Source organism: Nerophis ophidion, linkage group LG07 (genome assembly GCF_033978795.1).
Source record: "Nerophis ophidion isolate RoL-2023_Sa linkage group LG07, RoL_Noph_v1.0, whole genome shotgun sequence".
In the NCBI taxonomy this organism is placed as follows: domain Eukaryota; kingdom Metazoa; phylum Chordata; class Actinopteri; order Syngnathiformes; family Syngnathidae; genus Nerophis; species Nerophis ophidion.
Genome location: NC_084617.1, coordinates 24,232,475 through 24,256,347, shown reverse-complemented (window position 1 = coordinate 24,256,347; position 23,873 = coordinate 24,232,475). Strand labels below are relative to the sequence as shown.

General features: G+C 42.3%; 1 protein-coding gene across 1 annotated transcript in view; it reads right to left on the bottom strand.

The window, feature by feature from the left end:
• LOC133556087 (monocyte to macrophage differentiation factor-like) overlaps window positions 1-11,298 on the bottom strand; it is a 30,681-nt gene extending 19,383 nt beyond the window's left edge. Inside the window, exon 1 of the mRNA XM_061905698.1 lies at window positions 11,075-11,298. The gene's annotated coding sequence lies outside the window, so the exon portion shown is untranslated. The remainder of the gene's footprint in view (window positions 1-11,074) is intronic.
• Window positions 11,299-23,873: the final 12,575 nt, after the last annotated feature.

The window sequence follows — 23,873 nt, the reverse complement described above, 5'->3', positions numbered from 1 at the left end:
ACCCCTAATATATATATACACTACCGTTCAAAATTTGGGGTCACATTGAAATGTCCTTATTTTTTAAGGAAAAGCAATGTACTTTTCAATGACTAATACTTTAAACTAGTCTTAATTTTAAAGAAGTATTCTCTATACATTGCTAATGTGGTAAATGACTATTCTAGCTGCAAATGTCTGGTTTTTGGTGCAATATCTACATAGGTGTATAGAGGCCCATTTCTAGCAACTATCACTACAGTGTTCTAATGGTACAATGTGTTTGCTCATTGGCTCAGAAGGCTAATTGATGAATAGAAAACCCTTGTGCAATCATGTTCACACATCTGAAAACAGTTTAGCTCGTTACGGAAGCTACAAAACTGACCTTCTTTTGAGCAGATTAAATTTCTGAAGCATCACATTTGTGGGGTCAATTAAACGCTCAAAATGGCCAGAAAAAGAGAACTTTCATCTGAAACTCGACAGTCTATTCTTGTTCTTAGAAATGAAGGCTATTCCATGCGAGAAATTGCTAAGAAATTGAAGATTTCCTACAACGGTGTGTACTACTCCCTTCAGAAGACAGCACAAACAGGCTCTAACCAGAGTAGAAAAAGAAGTGGGAGGCCGTGTTGCACAACTGAGCAAGAAGATAAGTACATTAGAGTCTTTAGTTTGAGAAATAGACGCTTCACAGGTCCCCAACTGGCATCTTCATTAAATAGTACCCGTAAAACACCAGTGTCAACATCTACAGTGAAGAGGCGGCTGCGGGATTCTGGGCTTTAGGGCAGAGTGGCAAAGAAAAAGCCATATCTGAGACTGGCCAATAAAAGAAAAAGATTAAGATGGGCAAAAGAACACAGATATTGGACAGAAGAAGACTGGAAAAAAGTGTTGTGGACGGATGAATCCAAGTTTGAGGTGTTTGGATCACAAAGAAGAACGTTTGCGAGACGCAGAACAACTGAAAAGATGCCGGAAGAATGCCTGACGCCATCTGTTAAGCATGGTGGAGGTAATGTGATGGTCTGGGGTTGCTTTGGTGCTGGTAAGGTGGGAGATTTGTACAGGGTAAAAGGGATTTTGAATAAGGAAGACTATCACTCCATTTTGCAATGCCATGCCATACCCAGTGGACAGCGCTTGATTGGAGCCAAGTTCATCCTAAAACAGGACAATGACCTGAAACACACCTCCAAATTGTGCAAGAACTATTTAGAGAAGAAGCAGGCAGCTGGTATTCTATCGGTAATGGAGTGGCCAGCGCAGTCACCAGATCTGAACCCCATTGAGCTGTTGTGGGAGCAGCTTGACCGTAAGGTACGCAAGAAGTGCCCATCCAACCAATCCAACTTGTGGGAGCTGCTTCTAGAAGCGTGGGGTGCAATTTCTCCGGATTACTTCAACAAATTTACAGCTAGAATGCCAAAGGTCTGCAATGCTGTAATTGCTGCAAATGGAGGATTCTTTGACGAAAGCAAAGTTTGATGTAAAAAAAAAATCTTATTTCAAATACAAATCATTATTTCTAATCTTGTCAATGTCTTGACTCTATTTTCTATTAATTTCACAAAGTATGGTGGTGAATAAGTGTGACTTTTCATGGAAAACACAAAATTGTTTGGGTGACCCCAAACTTTTGAACGGTGGTGTACATACATATATATATACATACATATATATATATATGTATATATATTTGCGGTTTATAAAGCACTAATCCTTGCCACCAAGTAATGTTACCACTGGAGGACTGGAGGATTAGCCAAAAATGCTACGCAGGGCTGATATTAGTCGTCCATGTCCAGTTGAAGAAAAGCAGCCCTCGATGTTGACGGATCCATCACTAAGATTAATTTTTCATGCGCAGTGTTGGCTCTTCTCCAAACTAAATCATGTTAGTTTAGACTCGTCCGCCCAAGAAATGACTTTCAGAAGGACTTTGCTTTGTTGAATTGGACATATTTGCTCTTTTTTTAATTGACAGCTAACGCGTCATCCTAGCAAGTCTCCCTTGTATTTTAGGGCCAGTCGATATTGCAAAACAATGATCACCATTCATGTTTTCAAAACATTTGATTTCGAGTAATATGACAATTTTTAATATTGTTTTTTAACCTGCCAGTTTTAATGCATTTGTACTAAAAGCCAAAGATTAGTTTCCCATAATTAACAAACTGAGTAAATAAAGCAAATGAAATAATAAAAAAAAGTATTATCGTTGTGACCAAAATCAATCAATCAATCAATCAATGTTTACTCATATAGCCCTAAATCACTAGTGTCTCAAAGGGCTGCACAAACCACTACGACATCCTCGGTAGGCCCACAAAAGGGCAAGGAAAACTCACACCCAGTGGGACGTCGGTGACAATAATGACCCAGTGGTACGTCGGTGACAATGATGACTATGAGAACCTTGGGGAGGAGGAAAGCAATGGATGTCGAGCGGGTCTAACATGATACTGTGAAAGTTCAATCCATAATGGATCCGACACAGTCGCGAGAGTCCAGTCCAAAGCGGATCCAACACAGCAGCGAGAGTCCCGTTCACAGCGGAGCCAGCAGGAAACCATCCCAAGCGGAGGCGGATCAGCAGCACAGAGATGTCCCCAGCCGATACACAGGCAAGCTGTACATGGCCACCGGATCGGACCGGAGCCCCTCCATAAGGGAGAGGGGGACATAGGAGAAAAAGAAAAGAAACGGCAGATCAACTGGTCTAAAAAGGGAGTCTGTTTGATGATGGCAATTACCAATATTTTTATCACGCTATTGTTGAAGGTGCTCTAAAAATACTTATACACACAATGACATTTACTCATTTTAATAATTCATTTGTGTTATTTGTTTCTGTTTTTCTTTTTTGATCTGTTTTTTTTCCATTGTTATTCTGTTTATTCTTTTTTTGTTTAAAAACTGCAGCTAAACAGAAACATCTCTACTTGCGGAAGCGACCCGCAAAGATTGGTTTTATTTGACTTACCGTATTTCCTTGAATAGCCGCCAAGGCGCTAATTGATTTCAAACCTCTTCTCACTCCTGCGCTTATCCAAGGCATGCGGTAAAAGTAAGCAGGCGCTAGTAATTTTAAAACCTCTTCTCACCCCTGCACATACCAATGGTATGCAGTAAAAAAAAATACAATTAATAAAAAATTATTCTGGGGCCCGGTGGTTGGAGACTACTGTTCTATAACATGTCATCGCGTCCACCTTTACACCATGCTATCTGCGTGCCGGCCGGACGCATGCATTTCGCTGCTTCTCATACGAGATTGCAAGGCATACTCGCTCAACAGCCATACCGGTTGAGATATAAACAACTTTAACACTCTTACTAATATGCGCCACACTGTGAACCCTAATCAAACAAGAATAACAAACACATTTCTGCAGAACATCGGCTCTGTAACACATTACAAACACAATATAACAATTACCCAGAATGTCATGCATCCATGACTCTTGGCCACATTAAACACGCGCCCCCAACCCCGCCCACCTCAACCGACGCACGGGGGGAGGGCGGAGTTTGGTGCTAGCGGGGTGTATAATATAGCCAAGAGTCATGGATGCCTGGCATTCTGGGTAATTGTTATGTTGCGTTTATAATGTGTTACAGAGCCGATGTTCTCCCGAAATGTGTTTGTCATTCTTGTATGGTGTGGGTTCACAGAGTGTGGCACATATTAGTAAGAGTGTTAAATTGGTTTTATATCACAGCCTTCAGTGTGATCTGTATGTCTGTTGAACAAGACCCCTGGTTTACACATAGTACAAGTAAAAAAGAACTCCTCAGCCATTTTGAAAATGACGTCAGGGGAAACGTCACTGGTGACGTCACGATTTTGACCCGGCGGTAATAGTAAGCATGCACTAATAATTTTGGGAAGCGAGTTTGACCCAGCAGTAATTCAAGGCAGGCGCTTATTACATGCCCGGCGGCAATTCAAGGAAATAAGGTATTTATTAAATAAAAAAACAGGCACACAATATACTTTCCTTGGCATTAAATATTGTTCTGGCTTCTCAAGAGCCCTATTATTCTTATTTCAGTGTTTAAATATGTTTATCTTATGTTTTAATTTGTAAAAGTGTTTTTTAAATAATGAACTTGGAGGAAAACTGGGTGTTGTGTACTTCACTTCCTGTTTGTGACATCACAGCCTGTTGACACCTCTGCGTCTTATTCCTCAGCGTATAGATATTCATATTTATCACTGTGTTCTAAGAAAACACAGCCTGTATGTTCAATGTACATAATTAAATATCTTGAATGCTCAGACAGTAATGTGTTTGTATATAAGTTTAGATTGTGGTATGTCGTTTCTTAATAGGGAAAGACGTGAACGTCTCTCGCAGTCATGTTAGCATTTAAGCTAGCGAGCAAGCTACAGCGGTTATCTCTGTTTTTAGTCACATCCATAGTTATTATTTCAACTTTATAATATTAGAAGCTGTCAAGATATTATTAACTTACCAATGAAGACGTTTAAGGTGTGGCTTTGCAACGGCTAACTGGCTAGCAGTAGTGTTAGCATCACAGAGTTTTTCACATAGCTTTTGGGCGACAAATAGCTATCAAATTTGCCCCAAAAATAAAAAACTGACAAGGGTGGGGCAATACAGAGAGAGTTTTTAATATTACGTTGAAGACACATTGTAGCTGCGTTGCACAAATTTGACAGCGACAAGCAAACATACGAGTCCTCTCCAGCTGGCTAGTGGCTAACGTCCCGCTACAGCAGGGGTCTCAAACTCAATTCACCTGGTGGCCACTGGATGCAGAGTCTGGGTGAAGCTGGGCCCCAAGAAAAGATTTCTTAAAAACATTTTTTTAGGTTATGAGGGACTGTCATTACTGACGGACAGGTGTCGCGGTGTGACTGCAGCCAGGCACGTAAGAAAACCCTCGTCTCCAAAGCAACGTCTCTGTCGCTTTCACTCATTTGCCGCTTTTCCACTAACGCAGGGGTAGGCAATCCAAAACGTTGAAAGAGCCATTATGGAGCCAAATAACAAAACGCTGTCAAGCACCATTCATATAAAAATCGCGGGCCGTGCTAACATTAAACTTTCATATTAAGGTGGGGGCCACAAGATAACGTCTCGCGGGCCGCAATTGGCCCACGGGCCGCGTTTCTGAGACCCCTGCGCTACAGCGTGAAGCTACTTCAAAATCAATAATCCTCACCTCTAGGCGGCAAATAAACGATGTTTCCTACAAGTAGCTTTATCACCGTAGCATAAGAAATAGCTAAACATGCTGCACTTGCTAACCACAAAGCGAGAGTTTTTGAATGTACACAGAGGTGGGCGGATCATTACAAATATTGACAGCAACAATGTATCGGTATTTTTCATTTATCAAACAATCTTTTGTAAGTTTTTTTTGATTGTTTACAGACTGAGGAAAGAAGTCCCCGGAAACTTCAGAACTTTAAGGGCAAAAAACAAGACCTCCACGGAGGTGAGTGTTTGTGACGTGCACGTTTTACAGGGACACAATTTCCCCAGACAAAGGTTTGAGAAATATTGTGCTAGGCTAAAGGCTACTAGGAGCTAGCAGTTACACAACAGCTAAGCACACAATAGCACACAGGCTCAAGTATAAATATTTGTTTTTGCAGTGTAAAACAGCACCTTTGTCAAAATAAACACGTATCAAATAATTATAGTTGCATATTACCAAGTCTCCAAGACAGAAGCGTGGTAGAAAGTATCCAGTAACAAATGTGTCCGCATCGTTCAACTTCATGAATTAGTGGAGAAAAACAAACTGCCACTCCACTTCAACTTAAGGACAGCGTACGTTATTAATGAATAGATTTGTGTTTTCATACCTCTCGTTGTCTCTGTTTGACTCATTTCACTTCATCCAACCTTTGCTAACGTTCTGAATAATACAAGTACGTATGGTTCCTGCTGATATCGTATCTGATAATATAGGCCAATACTCATAGCTCCAATGTCGGTATCGGAATTGAAAATGAAGAATCAGGACACCTCTGATTTACTGTGATCTTGATGGTACTTCAGTTAGCATGTTTTAGAACAAACGGTGGTACGTGGGCTCCATCCAGGGGAATCGCTTAATTAAATATTCAAAGACAGTGTTACTGTTCAAACTTTGTTTAATGTTACGGTGCCCAAAGATAGCAAATATACTTGTTAAATTAAAACATTTGCCTTGTGTTCAAAAGCCTACTGAAATGAAATTTTCTTATTTAAACGGGGATAGCAGGTCCATTCTATGTGTCATACTTAATCATTTCGCGATATTGCCATATTTTTGCTGAAAGAATTTAGTAGAGAACATCGACGAAAAAGTTCGCAACTTTTTGTCGCTAATAAAAAAGCCTTTCCTGTACCAGAAGTAGCAGACGATGTGCGCGTGACGTCACGGGTTGTGGAGCTCCTCACATCTTCACATTGTTTACAATCATGGCCACCAGCAGCGAGAGCAATTCGGACCGAGAAAGCGACAATTTCCCCATTACTTTGAGCGAGGGTGAAAGATTTGTGGCTGAGGAAAGTTAGAGTGAAGAACTAGAAAAAAAAACAAAAAGACAGGGCAGTGGGAGCGATTCAGATGTTATTAGACACATTTACTAGGATAATTCTGGAAAATCCCTTATCTGCTTATTGTGTTACTAGTGTTGTAGTGAGATTATACTGTCGTACCTGAAAGTCGGAGGGGTGTGGCCACGTGTGTGGTGACCGCCAGTGTCTCTGAGGGAAGCCACGCAGCTGCCTCTTTGACAGGTGCACGAGGAACGACGCAAGCTCTGCTCATGTCTACGGTAAGACCTGACCTATTACCACAATTTTCTCACCGAAACCTGCCGGTTGACATGTGGTCGGGAACCATGTTCGCTTGACCGCTCTGTTCCATAGTAAAGCTTCACCTTCGGGAATGTAAACAAAGAAACACCGGCTGTGTTTGTGTGGCTAAAGGCAGCTGCAATACACCGCTTCCCACCTACATCTTTCTTATTTGACGTCTCCATTATTAATTGAACAAATTGCAAAAGATTCAGCAACACAGATGTCCAGACTACTGTGTAATTATGCGATTAAAGCAGACTACTTATAGCTGGGATCGGGCTGGAAAAAAATGTCCGCTACAACTGGTGACGTCACGTGCACGCGTCATCATACGTGTCATCATACTGACGTTTTCAACAGGATACTTTGCACGAAATTTTAAATTGCAATGTAGTAAACTAAAAAGGTCGTATTGGCATGTGTTGCAATGTTAATATTTCATCATTGATATATAAACTATCAGACTACATGGTCGGTAGTAGTGGGTTTCAGTAGGCCTTTAATGAATACTTACAGTCGTGGTCAAAAGTTTACATACACTTATAAAGAACATAATGTCATGGCTGTCTTGAGTTTCCAATAATTTCTACTACTCTTATTTTTTTTTGTGATGGAGTGATTGGAGCACATACTTGTTGGTCACAAAAACATTCATGAAGTTTGGTTCTTTCATGAATTTATTATGGGTCTACTGAAAATGTGACCAAATCTGCTTGGTCAAAAGTATACATACAGCAATGTTAATATTTGGTTACATGTCCCTTGGCAAGTTTCACTGCAATAAGGCGCTTTTGGTAGACATCCACAAGCTTCTGGGAAGTTTCTGGTTGAATTTTTGACCAACCCTCTTGACAAAATTGGTGCAGTTCAGCTAAATTGGTTGGTTTTCTGATATGGACTTGTTTCTTCAGCGTTGTCCACACGTATAAGTCAGGACTTTGGGAAGGCCATTCTAAAACCTTAATTATACGCTGGTTTAGCCATTTCTTTACCACTTTTGACGTGTGTTAGGGGTCACTGTCACCCAAGACCCAACCTCCGGGCTGATGATTTTAGATTGTCCTGAAGAATTTCGAGGTAATCCTTGTTTTTCATTGTCCCATTTACGCTCTGCAAAGCACCAGTACCATTGGCAGCAAAACAGACCCAGAGCATAACACTACCACAACCATGCTTGAAGGTAGACATGGTGTTCCTGGGATTAAAGGCCTCACCGTTTCTCCTCCAAACATGTTGCTGGGTAATTGTGGCCAAACAGCTCAATTTTTTTTCATCTGACATCAGATAGGCGCCAGCGCCCCCCGCAACCCCAAAAAGGAATAAGCGGTAGAAAATGGATGGATGGATGGATCACATGGACAAAGATAAGACCTTCTGGAGGAAAGTTCTGTGGTCAAATGAAACAAACATTTAGCTGTTTGGTCACAATACCCAGCAATATATTTGGAGGAGAAAAGGTGAGGACTTTAATCCCAGGGACACCAAGTCTACCGTCAAGCATGGTGGTAGTATTATGCTCTGGGCCTGTTTTGCTGCCAATGGAACAGGTGCTTTAAATGGGACAATCAAAAGGGAGGATTACCGCCAAATTCTTCAGGACAACCTAAAATCATCAGCCCGGAGGTTGGGTCTAGGGCGCAGTTGGGTGTTCCAATAGGAAAGTGACCCCAAACACACGTCAAACGTGGTGAAGGTGTCATGATCCACTACTCGTATCATGGCATATTCTGGTTTTGTTTTGTTTTGTATATCACATCCTGTTTGTTATTTGACTTCCTTAGTTCCTGGTGGCACTTAGTGTTTTGTTCCGTTGCCTAATTACGTATTTATGTCACCTGCCTTGTGTTTCTCACACGCACCTGCCGTTTGATTACCTCCCTATTTAAGCCTGCCTTTGTTTGCCATTCAGCCGAGCAGTGTAAACTTGCTTTCCATGCAACAGGTGACGTCGCTATCCCGCATTGGGCTAACTACCTTTAGAACTCGATTAGCTTCCATGCTATTTGTTTGTTTGTTTCCCTAGCTCACATGCTAGCGTCTTTTGTTCCTTCTAGCTCACATGCTAGTTCTGTTGGTTTTGTTGATAGTGCCTTCGTTCAAGTGTTTTTGTTCTTAGTTTGTTCTTTAGTACATATATAAATCATCATCCTTACCTTCACGCTGTGTCCATTCCGCATTGCATCAACGAAAGAACGCAACCACACCACGATGCCAGCAAAGCGTCACAAAATGAATGGCTAAATCAGGCTCGAATTAAGGTTTTAGAGAGGCCTTCCCAAAGTCCTGACTTAAACGTGTGGACAATGCTGACGAAAAAAGTACATGTCAGAAAACCAACAGATTTAGCTGAACTGCACCAATTTTGTCAAGCACAGTGGTCAAAAATTCAAACAGAAGCTTGTGGATGGCTACCAAAAGCGCCTTATTGCAGTGAAACTTGCCAAGGGACAACAAATATTAACATTGCTGTACGTATACTTTTGACTCAGCAGATTTGCTCACATTTTCAGTAGACTCATAACAAATTCATAAAAGAACCAAACTTCAGGAATAGTGTTTTGTGACCAACAAGTTTGTGCTCCAATCACTCTATCACAAAAAAATAAGAGTTGTTGAAATGAATGAAAACTCAAGATAGCCATGACATTATGTTATTTATAAGTGTATGTAAACTTTTGACCACCACTGTAGGCCTACTATGCTACTGTATTTTAATGTCGGTCATTATGGTGGCACTCGGGGAGCCAATAAGCGTTTTCGGGGGTGGTTGAAAAGTTTCAGAAGCACCGGTCTAGAAGACAAGACTGCCAGCTTCTTCTTTGGAGACGTCCCAACTTGACATAAGACATAAGAGGTGCGGGCAGACTTAAGCAAATGTTGGAGGGCTAATCCTTGAATGGCAGCCAATCAGGAAGTAGATGACAACAGCACTTCCTCATTCCAAGAAGGCCACGTCCCTCCCGTAAAAGCTTCCAGGGACCGGCATATTACCAAGAACAGCACACACCCTTGCTTCCACCTGTTTGACTTGCCACCATCAGGCAGGCGCTACAGGTGCATCAGAGCCAGAACAAACAGGCTCAGAGACAGCTTCTTTCCCAAAGCTGTCACCATGTGGAACTCTAACTTATAATAATAATAAGTCACCCCTATACAATATCATGCCCTAATACCCTACTGTGCAACACTACCCATCCATCCATCCATCCATTTTCTACCGCTTATTCCCTTTCGGGGTCACGGGGGGGCGCTGGCGCCTATCTCAGCTACAATCGGGCGGAAGGCAACACTACCCTTCGAGTGCAATACGTCCGACACTGATTGTTATTTATTACTTCGGTACTCTAGTCTTGTTCTGTATATTGTACAGTATTTTGTATTTCTATAGTGTTTTGTATATTGTGCAGGATTGCTTATTATTTTTATTGGATAGTACCGCATTTTTCGGAGTATAAGTCGCTCCAGAGTATAAGTCGCACCCGCCGAAAATGCATAATAAATAAGGGAAAAAACATATATAAGTCGCACTGGAGTATAAGTCGCATTTTTGGGGAAAATGTATTTGATAAAACCCAACACCAAGAATAGACATTTGAAAGGCAATTTAAAATAAATAAAGAATAGTGAACAACAGGCTGAATAAGTGTACGTTATATGACGCATAAATAACCAACTGAGAAAGTGCCTGGTATGTTAACGTAGCATATTATGGTAAGAGTCATTCAGATAACTATAATATATAGAAAATGCTATATGTTTACCAAACAATCGGTCACTGCTAATCGATAAATCCCATGAAATCTTATACGTCTAGTCTCTTACGTGAATGAGATAAATAATATTATTTGATATTTTTTGGTAATGTGTTAATAATTTCACACATAAATCGCTCCTGAGTATAAGTCGCACCCCTGGCCAAGCTATGAAAGAAACTGCGGCTTATAGTCTGAAAAATACGGTAGTCTGTTTATTTCAATTGTTAGTTTTTCCTTTATTACCTCTTGTGTCATTTATTTTACCCCATATTTGTTCCCACTACCGCACCTTAAATTGGAGTCTTTAGTCTCGTTATATGCAAATATAATGACAATAAAGTCCATTCTCTATTCTCTATTCTCACATACTTTTTGTTCCCACCTGCGGTGTGTGTGTGTGTGTGTGTGTGTGTGTGTGTGTGTGTGTGTGTGCGTGCGTGTGTGTGTGCGTGTGTGTGTGTGTGTGTGTGTGTGTGTGTGTGTGTGTGCGCTTGTTTTGCTCACCTTCACTTTAATCCTGGCTAAATGCGTCAAAACAACATGGCGCCTTATCACTTGTGACATCTGACATCCTGGCCGACCCTTGAGCAAGGATTTCACGCACGCACACACACATACACACACACACATACAGACGCACACGCACATGCAAGCCACTCCGCGTCAGCGTCCCTGGGCATGTAGGAAGTCCCAAAAAAAGGAAAGGATTTTTCAGTGTGGAAGCGTGGAAAAAAAGGGCGCCCCCTCAGACCATGGTGCTCTTCTTCTCCCGGAAGTCGCCGTGCGGGGGCTCGTGGTAGGTGGTGATCATGCCGGCCGCGTCCCAGCGCCCGACAGGGGCCGGGGAGCTCTGCATGACCACCAGCCGGATGGGCGACTGGGTGGGCGGGGGGTCCGGGGCGTACTCCTTGGTGGGGTCCTTGCCGCGGCAGTCGTACATGATGCAGGAGATGAGAAAGACCAGCAGCAGGATGACGTAGCTGGCGATCAGGATGCAGAGGTTGAGCGTGACCGGGTCGATCTCCTGGTAGTTTTCCAGGAAGCCCATCCTCCTGTGGGCCCGCGCTACCGGCGCACGGTGCCGGCCTGTCCTCCCGCGTCCATGTCCTGGGTCCCGCTCGGCAAAGACTTTAATCGCCGCCGCTCCTCCAAACCGCCCGTTTCTGCGATCAATGGTGCGCTTTGATAATTTAATCCTGGACTTTGTGGCGGATTGTCTCTTATATCATCTGCTCGCACTTCTACGCACATCCTCCATTTTCTATCCGTGTGTGTGTGTGTGTGTGTGTGTGTGTGTGTGTGTGTGTGTGTGTGTGGTGTAATCTTAATCTCGATTGTGAGCAGGGATTGGCGACATCGGCCATCTGGCTCAATTCCGGGGCGGGGTGGGTTTGAGGAGCGTTAGCAGGCTGGCACGCTTTAATTAAACCCGGAAAACGTCTTCATGCAATTTTTTATTTATTTATTTTTTTTTGCAACGCTCTTGGATTAAAATTTCTGGATTAGAATCTGCTTTAAACACGCTAAAGTGGCAACGTTTGGCTGGGAAAAAAATAATAATCCTGACGTTAGCTCGGGTCGAGCCGGGTCACGTCACGTTTTGCGCGGCCTCTCGCGCACCCAGGGGGCGTGTCTTGTGACAAGCAGGAAGTATTGTCCAGTCGTTTTTTTTTTATAACTCTCTCAGATTAAAGTTTCTGGATTAGAACCTGCCTTCAAGTTTAGAGGTGACAGCGCTTTCGCCGCTGCTGCTCCTGAGCTCTGGAACGACCTACCTCTGAGTGTTAGACAAGCCTCCTCTCTTCCTGTTTTTAAATCCCTCTTAAAAACATACTTTTATTCCTTGGCTTTTAACACTGAGTGATATCCATCCTAAAACGGTGCCCCATTATACACCTGCTGTGAACCTGTTTTTATGTTTTATTTATTTATTTTTTATCATGTTCTGTTTGTGTTATGCTGTTTGCTCGGTCCTCGTATTATCTTTTAACCTGTCCATTGTACAGCACTTTGGCTACCCCTGTGGTAAATTTTAAATGTGCTTTATAAATAAAGTTGATTTGATTTGATTTGATTCAACACGCTACAACATTTGGCTGGAAAAAAAAATCCCCTCGTTAGCTCAGGTCACGTGACGTTTTGTGCAGCCTCTCGCGCACCCACGGGGCGTGTCTTGTGACAAGCAGGAAGTATTGTCCAGTCGTTTTTTATTTATTTATTTTTTTAGAACTCTCTCAGATTAAACTTTCTGGATTAGAACCTGCCTTCAACACGCTAAGGTGGCAACATTTGGCTGAAAAAAAAAATCCTCTCGTTAGCTCGGGTCACGTGACGTTTTGTGCGGCCACTCGCGCACCCAGGTGGCGTGTCTTGTGACAAGCAGGAAGTAACGTCCAGGCATAAACCACAAGATCCGGTGAGATTTATATTCATAAATGTACATTTATTGTCAGCAAAATTTGATGTAAAAATAAATCAGTTCACAAAATTCCAACGCAAAAAAAATGTAGTTACATAATTTCGATGTCCAAAATCTTTTGTAAAAAGACACACATTAACCCCCATCCGAGGTGGGGTGGGTTTGAGGAGCGTTAGCATGCTAGCACGCTTTAATCAAACCCGGTTGACGTCTTCACGCAAATGTATTTTCATCCATCCATCCGCAAATACGGTGTTAGCTTTCACTGTTATGCTGATGACACCCAACTCTACATGCCCCTCAAGCTGACCAACAAGTCGGATTGTAGTCAGCTGGAGGCGTGTCTTAATGAAATTAAACAATGGATGTCCGCTAACATTTTGCAACTCAACGCCAAAAAAACGGAAATGCTGATTATCGGTCCTGCTAGACACTGACCTCTATTTAATAATACAACTCTAACATTTGACAACCAAACAATTAAACAAGGCGACACGGTAAAGAATCTGGGTGTTATCTTCGACCCAACTCTCTCATTTGAGTCCCACATTAAAAGCGTTACTAAAACGGCCTTCTTTCATCTCCGTAATATCGCTAAAATTCGCTTCATTCTGTCCACTAAAGACGCTGAGATCATTATCTATGCGTTTGTTACGTCTCGTCTCGATTACTGTAACGTATTATTTTCGAGTCTCCCCATGTCTAGCATTAAAAGATTACAGTTGGTACAAAATGCGGCTGCTAGACTTTTGACAAGAACAAGAAAGTTTGATCATATTACGCCTGTACTGGCTCACCTGCACTGGCTTCCTGTGCACTTAAGATGTGACTTAAAGGTTTTACACTTACGTATAAAATACTACACGGTCTAGCTCCATCCTATCTTGCCGATTGTATTGTACCATATGTCCCGGCAAGGAATCTGCGTTCGAAGGACTCCGGCTTATTAGTGATTCCCAAAGCCCAAAAAAAGTCTGCGGGCTATAGAGCGTTTTCATTTCGGGCTCCAGTACTCTGGAATGCCCTCCCGGTAAAAGTTTGAGATGCCACCTCAGTAGAAGCATTTAAGTCTCACCTTAAAACTCATTTGTATACTCTAGCCTTTAAATAGACTCCCTTCTTAGACCAGTTGATCTGCCGTTTATTTTCTTTTTCTCCTATGTCCCACTCTCCCTTGTGGAGGGGCTCCTGTCCGATCCGGTGGTCATGTACTGCTTGCCTGTGTATCGACTGGGGACATCCCTGCGCTGCTGATCCGCCTCCGCTTGGGATGTTTTCCTGATGGCTCCGCTGTGAACGGGACTCTCGCTGCTGTGTTGGATCCGCTTTGGACTGGACTCTTGCGACTGTGTTGGATCCATTATGGATTGAACTTTCACAGTATCATGTTAGACCCGCTCACCATCCATTGCTTTCCTCCTCTCCAAGGTTCTCATAGTCATCATTGTCACCGACGTCCCACTGGGTGTGAGTTTTCCTTGCCCTTATGTGGGCCTACCGAGGATGTCGTAGTGGTTTGTGTTGTGGTTTGTGCAGCCCTTTGAGACACTAGTGATTTAGCCCTATATAAGTAAACATTGATTGATTGATTGATTGATTTTCCTCCGCTTATCTGAGGGCGGGTCGCGGGGGCAGCAGCCTAAGCAGGGAAGCCCAGACCTACTTCTTCCCAGCCCATTCGTCCAGCTCTTCCCGAAGGATCCAGAGGCGTTCCCAGGCCAGCCGGGAGACATATCCTTCCCAACGTGTCCTGGGTCTTCCCCATGGCTTACTACCGGTCGGACGTGCCCTAAACACCTCCCTAGGGAGGCTTTTGGGTGGCATCCTGACCAGATGCCCGAAACCACCTCATTTGGCTCCTCTTGATGTGGAGGAGCAGCGGCTTTACTTTGAGCTCGCCCCGGATGGCAGAGCTTCTCACCCTATCTCTAAGGGAGAGCCCTGCCACCCGGCGGAGCAAACCCATTTCGGTCATAACCCAAAGCTCATGACCATACGATGGAAACGTAGATTGACCGGTAAATTGAGAGCTTTGCCTTCCGGCTCAGCTCTTCCTTCACCACAACGGATCATTACAGCGTCCGCATTACTGAAGACGCCGCACCGATCCGCCTGTCGATCTCACGATCCACTCTTCCCTCATTCGTGAATAAAACTCCGAAGTATTTGAACTCCTCCACTTGGGGCAGGGTCTCCTCCCCAACCCAGAGATGGCACTCCACCCTTTTACGGGCGAGAACCATGGACTCAGACTTCGAGGTGCTGATTCTCATCCCAATCGCTTCACACTGGGCTACGAACCAATCCAGTGAATGCTGAAGATCCTGGCCAGATGAAGCCATCAGGACCACATCATCTGCAAAACACAGAGACCTAATCCGGAAGCCATCAAACCGGATCCCCTAAATGCCTTGACTGCACCTAGAAATTCTGTCCATAAAAGTTATGAACAGAATCAACCCTCACTGGAAACGTGTCCGACTTACTGCCAGCAATGCGGACCAAGCTCTGACACTGATCTTACAGGGAGCGGATCGCCACAATCAGACAGTCCGTTACCCCATACTCTCTGAGCACTCCCCACAGTAGTTCCCGAGGGACGCGGTCGAATGCCTTCTCCAAGTCCCAAAGCACATGTAGGTTGGGCAAACTCCCATGCACCCTCAAGGACCCTGCCCAGAGTATAGAGCTGGTCCACAGTTCCACGAGCAGGACGAAAACCACACTGTTCCTCCTGATTCCGAGGTATGACTATCCGGCGTAGCCTCCTCTCCAGTACACCTGAATAGACCTTACCGGGATGGCTGAGGAGTGTGATCCCACGATAGTTGGAACACACCCTCCGGTTCACCTTCTTAAATAGAGGAACCAACACACCGGTCTACCAATCCAGAGGTATCGCCCCCCCATGTTCATGCAATGCTGCAAAGTCTTGTCAACCAAGACAGCCCCACAGCATCCAGAGCCCTAAGGAACTCTGGGCAGTTCACATCCACCTCCGGTGCCACCGAGGAGCTTTTTAACCACTTCAGCAAACTCAGCCCCTGAAATCGGAGAGCCCACCACAGATTCCCCAGGCACTGCTTCCTCATACGAAGACATGTTGGTGGGATTGAGGAGGTCTTCAAAGTAGTCCCGCCACCGATCCACAACATCCACAGTCGAGGTCGGCAGAACACCATCCTCACCATACATGGTGTTGACAGTGCACTGCTTCCCCTTCCTGAGGCGGCGGATGGTGGTCCAAAATCGCTTCGAAGCCATCCGGAATTTGTTCTCCATGGTTTCCCTGAAATCCTTGTATGTCCGAGTTTATGCACGACCGCTGAAGCCGCACACCGCTTGGCCTGTCGGTAGCTGTCTGCTGCCTCCGGAGTCCTATGAGCCAAAAGAACCCGATTCGACTCTTTCTTCAGCTTGACGACAGGCACCAACTACCTTGCAGCCACAGCTCCAATCAGCCGCCTCTACAATAGAGGTGCAGAACATGGTCCACTCGGACTCACTGTCCAGCACCTCCCTCGTGACATGTTCAAAGTTCTTCCGGAGGTGGGAATTGAAACTCTCTCTGACAGGAGACTCTGCTAGACGTTCCCGGCAGACCCTCACAATGCGTTTGGGCCTGCCAGGTCCGTCCGGCATCCTCCCCACCATCGCAGCCAACTCATCACCAGGTGGTGATCGGTACAAAGCTCCGCCCCTGTATTCACCCGAGTGTCCAAAACATGAGGCCGCAAATCAGATGCCACAACTACAGAGTCGATCATGGAACTGCGGCCTAGGGTGTCCTGGTGCCAAGTTTACATATGGACACCCTTATATTTGAACATGGTGTTTGTTATGGACAATCTGTGACGAGCACAAAAGTCCAATAAGAAAACACCACTTGGATTCAGATCGGGGCAGCCATTCTTCCCGACCACGCCTCTCCAGATTTCACTGTCGTTGCCAACATGAGTGTTGAAGTCTCCCAGTAGGACAAGGGAATCACTCGGGGGAGCACTTTCCAGTACTCCCAAGAGTGTATCCAAAAAGGGTGGGTACTCTGAACTGCTGTTTTGTGCGTAAGCACAAACAGTCAGGACCCGTCCCCCCCATCCGAAGGTAGAAGGAAGCTACCCTCTCGTCCACTGGGTTGAAGTCTAACGTGCAGGCTTTGAGCCAGGGGGCGACACGAATTGCTACCCCAGCCCGTCACCTCTCACTGCGTGCAACGCCAGTGTGAAAGAGAGTCCAGCCCTTCTCGAGAGAACTGGTTCCAGAGCTCTTGCTGTGCGTCGAAGTGAGTCCGACTACATCCAGCTAAGGATCGGACCACCAAGTGCCCTGCCTTTGGCTCCGCCCAGCTCACGACACACCCGACCTCTATGGCCCTCCCATGAGTGGTGAGCCCATTGGAGGGGGGACCCACGTTGCCTCTTCAGGCTGTGCCCGTCCGGGCCCCATGGGGACAGGCCTGGCCACCAGGCGCTCGCCATCGTGCCCCAACACCGGGCATGGCTCCAGAGGGGGGCCTCGGTGACCCGCGTCCGGTCGAGGGAAATCGGAGTCTTGGTTTTTGCATTTCCATAGAAGTTTTCGAGCTGCTCTTTGTCTGATTCCTCACCTAGGACCTGTTTGTCTCGGAAGACCCATGGTGTAATGATAAGTGTGACCAGTAGAGGGCAGTCAAACATAAGAGATACATGTAGACTGTACTATGATGGCATATTGACTTAAGTAAACAACACCAACATTTTATATGTTTTATATATTCATAAATGTAAGTTTCCCAATGCCCAACCTGTTTTTGTACCATTTAAAAAATATTTCGAACTTTACTTTAAAACAATTTCTACCTCTAACAACCAAAAAGCTGTGAAAAATATTATGCTGTGTTCCAAATTTGGATTTTTTTGCCGAACTTGTGTGAGCCTATAGCTTTACACATTGCTACTGTACATATATATATTTTGCATTATACTTTAGCTGCTTAATTGAGTTTACAACCCCCTGGGGCTATATTATACTGTAGTGCAGGGGTCACCAACCTTTTTGAAACCAAGAGCTACTTCTTGGGTACTGATTAATGCGAAGGGCTACCAGTTTGATACACACTTAAATAAATTGCCAGAAATAGCCAATTTGCACAATTTACCTTTAATAAATAATTATATATATATATATATATATATATATATATATATATATATATATATATATATATATATATATATATATATATATATATATATATATATATATATATAAATGGGTATTTCTGTCTGTCATTCCGTCGTGCATTTGTTTTCCTTTTACGGAAGGTTTTTTGTAGAGAATAAATTATTTAAAAAAACACACTTAATTGAACGGTTTAAAGGAGGAGAAAACAGGAAAACAATTAAAATTTAATTTTGAAACATAGTGTATATTAAATTTCGACTCTTTAAAATTCAAAATTCAACCGAAAAAAAGAAGAGAAAAACTAGCTAATTCAAATCTTTTTGAAAAAATTTAAAAAATAATTTATGGAACATCATTAGTAATTTTTCCTGATTAAGATTAATTTTAGAATTTTGATGAAATGTTTTAAATATGTTAAAATCCAATCTGCACTTTGTTAGACTATATAACAAATTGGACCAAGCTATATTTCTAACAAAGACAAATCATTATTTCTTCTAGATTTTCCAGAACAAAGATTTTAAAAGAAATTCAAAAGACTTTGAAATAAGATTTAAATTGGATTCTAAAGATTTTCTAGGTTTGACAGAATAATATTTTTGAATTTTAATCATAATTAGTTTGAAGAAATATTTCACAAATATTTTTTGTTGAAAAAACAGAAACTAAAATGAAGAATTAAATCAAAATGTATTTATTATTCTTTACAATAAAACATATATATATTTCAACATTGATTTAAATTGCCAGGAAAGAAGAGGAAGGAATTTAAAAGGTAAAAAGGTATATGTGTTTAAAAATCCTAAAATCATTTTTAAGGTTGTATTTTATCTCTAAAATTGTCTTTCTAAAAGTTATAAGAAGCAAAGTAAAAAAAAAAGTATGAATTTATTTAAACAAGTGAAGACCAAGTCTTTAAAATATTTTCTTGGATTTTCAAATTCTATTTGAGTTTTGTCCGTCTTAGAATAAAAAAAGTCAAGCAAAGTGAGACCAGCTTGCTAGTAAATAAATCAAATTTAAAAATACAGGCAGCTCACTCGTAAGTGCTGCTGTTTGAGCAACTCATCTGGTCCTTACGGGCTACCTGGTACCCGCGGGCACCGCGTTGGGGACCCCTGCTGTAATGGATCCGTAAAATTTTTAGTGGGATATGTTTTAACTGTCATTGCTCAAAAAATAATAATGAATCAAAATAAATTTTGTTATGAATTATTGACATATTTAAGGCCCCAATTACTTCTAATCAAATATCCCCCTTTGATCATTTTATCGAAAGAAAACATTGCATATTTTTGTCTTTGACAAAAAGTGCATAAAACATAAAAAATATATATATTTTTTACTTTTTATCGACAGATTGAGCTGAAGTGGATTGCGAACTAATTTTACATGCATACGCTTCATAGTCCTATGACTTGGTACTTGATGCATTCTAACATTTTAGCCAGTTTTACTGCTGAATACCTCTGAGTCATATACCATGGTACATGACACATGCTAACTTTTAGCATGACAACTTTAGCATCCTAGCATACTAACAATAGCATGGAAACATTTTCAGCCAGTTTTACAGCTGATCGCCTCTGACTCATATAATTAAGTACTTTCCACACGCTAACTTTTATCATGCTAACCCTCCATCCATCCATTTCCTACTGCTTATCCCTTTCGCGTTTAAACTCATTTTACAGCCAAACTCCTCAGAGTCATATAACTAGGTACTTGCCACACGTGAACTGTTAGCATGTTAACTTATTTTAGCTAATTTCACATGCATACACTTAATAGTCATATGACCTGGACCTTGATGCACTTTAACTGTTCGCATGCTAACTTTTTAGCCAATTTTACTGCCGAACACCTCAGAGTCATATACGATGGTACATGACACATGCTAACTGTTAGCATGCTAACTTTAGCATCCTAGCATACTAACAATAGCATGGAAACCTTTTCAGCCAGTTTTACAGCTAATCGCCTCTGACTCATATAACTAAGTACTTTCCACACGCTAACTTTTAGTATGCTAACCCTCCATCCATCCATTTCCTAGTGCTTACCCCTTTCGCGTTTAAACTAATTTTACAGCCAAACTCCTCAATGTCATATAACTAGGTACTTTCCACACACAAACTGTTAGCATGCTAACTTCTTTTAGCTAATTTCACGTGCGTACGCTTCATAGTCGTATGACTTCTTACTTGATACATTCTAACTGTTTGCATGCTAACTTATTAGCCAATTTTACTGCTGAACACCTCAGAGTCATATACCATGGTACATGACACATGCTAACTGTTAACATACTCACTGTTAGCATGCTAACGTTAGCATCCTAGCATACTAACAATAACATGGAAACCTTTTTAGCCAGTTTTACAGCTGATCACCTCTGAATCATACAAGTGCTTGCCACACGCTCTTTTTTTTTTAAGCTAATTTTACAGTCAAACACCTCAGAATCACATAACTAGATACTTGCCACACGCAAACTGTTAGCATGCTAACTTCTTTAGCTAATTTCACATGCGTACGCCTCATGGTCATATGACCTAGTACTTGATGCATTTTAAGTGTTAGCATGCCAACATAAGCAAAAAAATTTGGTTTGCTCATTTCAGCATTCACACGTAATTTCTCCCAGAATTGCGTATTCTAGTGTTTCGCTTGGGGTTAGAGTGTCCGCTCTGTGATCAGTAGGTTGTGAGTTCAAACCCCGGCCGAGTCATACCAAAGACTATAAAAATGGGACCCATTGCCTCCCTGCTTGGCACTTAGCATTTAGGGTTGGAATTGGGGGTTAAATCACCATAAATGATTCCCGGGCGCGGCACTGCTGCTGCCCACTGCTCCCCTCACCTCCCAGGAGGTGATCAAGGGTGATGGGTCAAATGCAGAGGACAAATTTCACCACACGTAGTGTGTGTGTGTGACGATCATTGGTACTTTAACTTGAACTTTTTGTATATTGTTCTAATCCAGGATGTTTTTATGTTGCAGGCCAATAAAAACTAGACTGCACTTTGGACACCCTTAATCTAGAGATTTAAAGGCCTACTGAAACCCACTACTACCAAGCACGCAGTCTGATAGTTTATATATCAATGATGAAATATTAACATTGCAACACTTGCCAATACGGCCGGTTTAGTTTACTAAATTACAATTTTAAATTTCACGCTTAGTTTCCTGTTGAAAACGTCGCGGAATGATGACGCGTATGATGACAGGTGTTTGTGACGTTTTTGGTTGGAGGGGACATATTAACCAGCACCACTTGCGGCTAAAAGTTGTCTCTTTTCATCGCGCAATTGTTAAATTAATAATGGAGAAGTCAAAGTAGAAAGATGGAGGTGGGAAGCTTTAGCCTTTAGCCACACAAACACACGGTGTTTCCTTGTTTAAAATTCCCGGAGGTGAAGCTTTACTATGGATTAGAGCGGTCAAGCGAACATGGTTCTGTCACGCCAAGTTTTTTCCCTCTACAAAAACCTTCCCCCCGGAAGCCCCTCCAATGCCTGAAAGACCCCAATGAGGGTGGAACAATACCACGTTATATGACTCTTAAGGGTTACAGCTGCAAAATTAGCGAAACAAAAATAGATTGAAAGGTTAGCATGCTGGAATGCTAATATTTTTTCTTTACCGTTATTTTTCACCAATGACAATCAAGCCAATTATAATGCTTTTAAAACAGGCAGCTGTGTGGGCTGCTTTAAGGTCCTTCCACCCTCATTGGGGTCCTACAAGCATTAACACCAAATGTCTTCCGGGGGGAAGGTTTTTGTAGGGAGAAGAAATTTGGCGTGACGGTTCCCGACCACTTGTCAACCGGCAGGTTTCAGTGAGAAAATTGTGGTAAAAAGTCGCCTTTTACCGGAGACCAGCGGTGCTTGCGCCGTCCATGCAGCTGCCGTGACCTCCCTCAGAGACTGGCGTCAAGACACCCGTCGACACACCCCTCCGACTATCAGGTACTATTTAACTCACTAAAACACTAGCAACACAATAGAAAGATAAGAGATTTCCCAGAATTATCCTAGTAATTGTGTCTAAAAACATCTGAATCGCTCCCAATGCAATCGCCTTTTTTTAACTCTATTTATTTATTTATTTATATTTTCTAGTCCTTCACTATCAATATCCTCATCCACGAATCTTTCATCCTCGCTCAAATTAATGGGGAAATTGTCACTTTCTCGATCCGAATAGCTCTTGATGCGGGAGGCTCACATTATAAACAATGTGAGGATGTGAGGAGCCCTCACACTGGTGACATCATCGTCTGCTACTTCCAGTAAAGGCAAGGCTTTTTTATAAGCGACCAAAAGTTGCGAACTTTATCGTGGATGTTCTCTACTAAATCCTTTCAGCAAAAATATGGCAATATCGCGAAATAAATAAATGGGTTGTACTTGTATAGCGCTTTTCTACCTTCAAGGTACTCAAAGCGCTTTGACACTACTTCCACATTTACCCATTCACACACTGATGGAGGGAGCTGCCATGCAAGGCACCAACCAGCACACATCAGGAGCAAGGGTGAAGTGTCTTGCTCAGGACACAACGGACGTGACGAGGTTGGTACTAGGTGGGATTTGAACCAGGGACCCCCGGGTTGCGCACGGCCACTCTCCCACTGCGCCACGCCGTCCCAACATACTGAGATGCAGAATATCAGTATTTCTCATAATTATTCTTCTTTGTACTTTGTAAGCACTATTAATTTAAACAACTGGATCATATCAGTACAATGTTTAACTTCATTACTTAATCCATTCCACAATGGAATTCTACATACAAGTGTTTTAAATTAGATTTTCCTCTAAGGTTATATTTCTCCTCTTTAGTTGAGAAGAATTGTTGTACATTCTTTGGTTGCAGGTTAGTGTGCTCTGTACATCATTTTGCTGTTTAAAATTTTCCCAAATCACAGAACTTTAATATTTTTGACTCAATAAATAAAGGGTTTGTATGTTCTCTGTATCCAACATTATATATTATTCTAATTGATTTTTTTTGGAACACGGTTAACGAATGTAGCGCACATTTGTAGTTATTTCCCCATATTTCTGCACAATAACTCAGATATGGTAACACTAGCGAGCAGTAGAGAATATTAAGTGATTTTTGGCCCAGGACGTATTTTGCTTTATCCATTATTGCAATGTTTTTTGCCACCTTATGTTGTATGTTTTGTATATGAGATTTCCAGTTCATTTTATCATCTATTAATACTCCCAAAAATCTGGTTTCATTTACCCTTTCAATATCTACTTCGTCTATTTGTATTCGTGCCTGATGCTCTTTTGTACTGTTACCAAATAGCATTATTTTAGTTTTACTGAGATTCAAAGATAGTCTGTTTTTATCAAACCATTTTTTTAATTTGTTCATTTCTTCCGTTATTATTTGTATTATCGTCTGTGTTCTCTCCTGAAAAGAAAGCAGTTGTGTAGTCTACAAATAAAACTAACTTCAAGTCCTTTGTAACATTACAAATGTCGTTTATATAAAGATTAAACAATCTTGGTCCCAGTATTGATCACTGCGGTACACCACAAGATATATCCAACCGTGTTGACATATTTTCAACCATCTTCACATATTGCTTCCTGTTGGTAAAAGGCCTACTGAACCCACTACTACCGACCACACAGTCTGATAGTTTATATATCAATGATGGAATCTTAACATTGCAACACATGCCAATACGGC